Source organism: Heteronotia binoei, chromosome 12, assembly GCF_032191835.1.
Source record: "Heteronotia binoei isolate CCM8104 ecotype False Entrance Well chromosome 12, APGP_CSIRO_Hbin_v1, whole genome shotgun sequence".
Classification (NCBI taxonomy): Eukaryota; Metazoa; Chordata; class Lepidosauria; order Squamata; family Gekkonidae; genus Heteronotia; species Heteronotia binoei.
The window spans coordinates 2,027,595-2,032,636 of NC_083234.1; positions in this window are offsets into that span (position 1 = coordinate 2,027,595).

The window sequence follows — 5,042 nt, forward strand, 5'->3', positions numbered from 1 at the left end:
ATAAAGAGTTGTCCAGGATGGTAGCAAATTACACAGGTGAGGACATTTACTTGAGTAACCAAACAAAGGTCAGTGTCTCCCCTCCAGCTCTGCTGGTAAAAATGCCGAAGTCATCGCTCCCCACCAACTCCTGCATTGCAAGGAAACATTTTAGTGAATGCCAACGGTATGGAACTAACCAGAAACTGTGAGATGATTCCTTGTTTAATCTAAGACCTCTTCATCAAGGAACAATATTTTGGTAAATCAATGTAACTATATTAGTTTGGGTTTCTTGATGTTTTGCTATTATCCCTGTACTGCTAGGCAGAAGGGCCCCACACCACAAACTGTTTGTTCCGTGCTGCAGGGCACCCTAAATATGAGATGGTGGCAAGACGCCTTTCCCATGAGAAGGGCCTCTTCTAAGCCCATTGCAATAGGAAGTGCAACGGCCAGAAGCCGGGCTAGAAAGAGGCCTACACGTCTGCCTTGTGCAGGGAGATGTCAGCACGGGGCCCAACGGCAGCCCTGCGGCCTTGAGGGCCCTCCCGGCCTACTCCCCGGCGCGGCCTTCCGGACCAGGCCGCGGCCCCGCCGGCTCTCGGGGCTCCCGGGCGGCTTCCGGGCCTCCCGGGCGGGAGGGAGAGGGCCCCGATCCCAGCTGCGCGCCACCCCCTCCCTCCCTCCCTCCCCTCAGGGCCGCGGGAGCGAGGAAGGAAGGAAGGGAGAAGCGGCCTCCTCACCGCCGCCACTGGCCGGCCCGGGCCGCTCTCGCCAGGCGCCTCTTCGGCCTCCTGCTCCTGCTCCTCGCTCGCTCTCCTCCGGACTATGGCGGCGGCGACGCGACGACAAGATGGCGGCTTCCTCCCTTCCTGGCGCTCTTCCTCCTCCTCCTCCTCCTCGGCCACTGCTGGCCCCGCCCCCTCGCCCGGCGCGCTTCCCGAATCACGCCGAGCCCTTGGCGCCTGCGCAGGAAGGCCCGGCGGGAGGGGGAGGAGGAGGAGGAAGCGTCTGCTGCGCCTGCGTACTTGGGCGCCCTCGCTCGGCGGCCTCCTCTCGCCCGTTCACACGTGCCCTGGCACGGCCTTGCAGGATCGGGGCCGAGGCATGCCAAGCGAAAGGGGAGGCCAGGGGGCTCCGGGGACAGGCAGGCACTCCTCAAGGGGGTGGAGAAGAGGCCGCCCCAGAGCACCCCGGCGAGGGTTTCTTCTCCAGCCACCCGCCTTCCTTCTACTTTAGCTGCTTAAAGAGTGCCGCGGAGGGGAGGGAGCCCATTGCACCCTTTGAACAGCTCTGTTCCTGATATCCAGCCGGCACCTTCCCGCCCTTCATTTAAACCCATTATTTCGAGTCCTCTCCTCTGCTGCCAAGGCGGACAGTGCCCTGCCCTGCCCTCCCCTAAGGGAAGCCCTTCAAAGACTTCGGGAGAGTAGTCCTGCCCCCCTCCTCTTCTGCAGGCTGGGAAGGAGGAAGTAGCCCAAGGCCTTCCAGAGGCATCCCGTCTTTCTCTCTCGGCTTGGCTTCGCGAACGAAGATTTAAGAAGGGTGCAATAGTCCACGTTTGCTGCAGGCTCGCTGGTGGCTGACAAGACCAATGTGGGACAGGCAGGTCCGGCCACAGTGGCTGCAGGGAAAAGTCTGATTTAGGGTTGGTCCTGTAGCAGTGCGATTCTTCCTCAATCTCCTTTTGTCCCAAGACCAGCTATGCGTGTGTTCTCAAAGGAAGAAACAGCCTGGTGGATGGTGTGCCTCCATGCTTTGCGATCTGAGGCTAGGTCAGACCACTGGTGATGGTTGATGTGACAGGTGCTAAGGGATTTCTTCAAGGAGTCCTTGTACCTCTTCTTTGGTGCCCCTCTATTTCGATGGCCGGTGGAGAGTTCGCCATACAGGGCAATCTTGGGAAGGCGGTGGTTTTCCATCCTAGAAATATGCCCTGCCCAGCGCAGCTGCGTCTTCAACAGCAGTGCCTCGATGCTGGTAACCTCTGCCCGCTTGAGGACTTCAGTGTTGGTCACAAAGTCACTCCAGTGGATGTTGAGGATGGTGCGAAGGCAGCGCTGATGAAAGCGCTCAAGGAGTCGCAGGTGATGACGGTATAAAACCCACGATTCGGAGCCATAGATGAGGGTTGTCATCACAACCGCTTTGTAAACATTGATCTTTGTGCCTTTTTTCAGATGCATGTTAAACGAGTCTTGCTAGAGACAATGGGATGGGACACTTCACCCCCCCCCCCCCCCCCCGTTTTGCATGCAGGCAACATAGAGGCCTGGAGGACTTTTTGCTAGACAGGTTGCAAGAAGGGGCTTCCTGGAGACAACAGGAAAAGAAGACTTGACCAGAACAAGACAAGTTGGTTTTTATAGCCTGCCCTTCACTACCCAAACAAGTCTCAAGATGACTTTCAGTCTCCTTTCCTTCCTCTCCCCACAGCAGACACCCTGTGAGGTAGATGGGGCTGAGAGACCTCTGAGATATCAGCTCAGAGAACACCAGCTACAGCTGGAATGACCTCAGGTCAGCCATAGCTTTTGTAGGCATTGTCCTTGAAAGGGCAGCTTCTCTCAGCCCCACCTACCTCACATGGTGTCTGTTGTGGGGGAAGGAGATAAAGGAGATTGCAAGCCTTCTGAGATTCAGAGTGAAGGGTGGGGTAGAAATCCAACATCTTCTTCATCTGTATCTGCATATGAAGGAGTGGGGAATCAAACCTGGTCCTCCCAGATAAGAGTACTTCATGATTAACCACTACACCAAGCTGGTTCATGACTGGGGCCAAGGAGGAGGAGATACAAGTTTGCTAAAACTGCCTGGCAAGGGGAAGGCCTTTTCCTTGGGGTGCTGAGCTGAGGATGGGAGCAGGCCTCCCTTTGGGATCCTGTGCTGTGTAGACCCTGAGCATGGACCTGAAGACTGGGCAGGGAGCTGGAACTCACAAAAGCGAGAGAGCATGTCCTAGTTTAAGATCTGTTAGGGCATGTATGGCTGAGAGGGACAGAGGACAGTTTCTTTTGTCCCTCCTGGGTTGCTTGGAAACATTTTCTTTGTAACAAATGCTTTAAACTTTTGTTTCTGGAAGTGGTTCTCTGTACCACACAGACCCCCACTGTTTCGGACCCCCTATTTCAAAGGGGAGCCCCAGGAGGGGGGAAGGCAGGCAGTTGGCAACCGGGTATTCTCCCAGGGGCACACAAGGCCAGTTTGGTATAGTGGTTAAGAACGGCAGACTAATCTGGGAGAGCTGGGTTTGATTTCCCACTCCTCCTCCACATGCAGCTGCTGGGTGACCTTGGGTCAGTCACAGTTCTGGAAACAGCTGCTTTCTCTTTGCCCCACTTGCCTCACAGGGTGTCTTGTTGTGGGGAGAGGAAGGGGAAGGAGCCTGGGAGCCACTTGAGTGAAGTGTGGGGTATAAATCCAATCTCTTGTCAGCCAGGTGTTGGGCAGTGGGAGACCTGAGGCAAGGCCTGAGAGCTGGGGAGGGAAGCAGTGGGTCCTGGCCCCATCTGTGGGAAGTCCCTGTACTGACCAGGCGGAGGTGGCAGCTGCTGGGAAAGAGAAAGGAAAAGCCCCTCCAGGGAGCTGGCAACCCAAGGAGGGCAAGGTAGAAGCTGGGCTTGCAGGCCCCAGCAGGCACTTTTGGCGACCTTTGTGGGGGCTTCAAGCTGGAATTCCTTGGAGCTCTTCCATCCAAGTGCTAACCACACACACACCCTTAGCCTCACAAGAGACTAAATGTGAACTTTCAACCTGAGGAGGGCTGGCTCTAACTGCCGGTTTCTCCATGGTGCATCAGAGGGGGCCGCTGTATCTGTGTCCATCAAGCAAAAATGAACTGTAGAAGTATCAGAGCCCGCTCCCCATTACAGCATGTCTGACCTAGGAGGGGCAGAACAAGCCGCCCAGGGCATTATGGAGGCTTCCTGAAGGACATGAGGGGCCTGGAAGCTTTGGCAGGGCCCAAGCCAGTGGTGGCTAGCCCTGGGGTAGAAACCAGGCCTCTTTCCTCATGTGTGGTGTTTGATCCCATGGCCAGAAATACTTAAGGAGAAGGGAGTTCAAGAGGGGTGGGAGTTTTGTAAAAGCAAAATATTGAAGGCACAATCACAAAAAATTCCTATGAGGAGGGAAAATGAGAGAAGCCTAAAGAAGACATTTTTAAAAATCATTTAGGAAATGGAAGGAGGGCCTTATAACCAAGGGTGAATATAAATAACCAGTGCTTGTAGAGGGAAAGTTATGAAAGCTAAAGCTTAGGCTAGTGAGAGATGCTAAAAACAACAAAAAAGGATTCTTATGTTCAGAGAAAGAAAAAGAGGAAGGACATGGTACACCCTTTGTCAGGATAGGAAGTGAAATTGTAACAGGTGATGAAGAGAGGGCAGAACTGCTCAATTTCTACTTTTCCTCAGTCTTCTCTTGTGAGGGAAACAAAACAGAACACATGATGAGGGGAGGGATCAGCATAGAGGTCATACATCAACACCTCGTTCTTTAAATGACACTAAGTCCTCGGGCCAAATGAACTGCATCCAAGGGTACTAACAGCCCCACTCCCTCAGCTGCTTCTGCCCGCTGCTCGGAGCGGAGCCCTGCCCATGGCGAGACTGCCCAGCGCGCGCCAGGGAAACTGTTGCACTCAGTCCTGAAACATTAAGAAAGGATGGCTGTGATCATTAAGAGCCAGCATGAGTTTTTCAAGAACAAGCCCTGTCAGACTAACCTTATATCATTATTTAGAGAAAATTACTATCTTGCTGGATCAGAAGAATGCTGTAGACATAGATTATCTTGATCTCAGTAAGGCTTTTTATAAAGTTCCACATATCATTATTGTTGACAAATTGGTAAAACACACATATATATATACATATATATACACACTGTGACTGATAGCCACTGATGGACCTCTGCTCCATATTTTTATCTAACCCCCTCTTGAAGCTGGCTATGCTTGTAGCTGCCGCCACCTCCTGTGGCAGTGAATTCCACATGTTAATCACCCTTTGGGTGAAGAAGTACTTCCTTTTATCCATTTTAACCCGACTGCTCAGCAA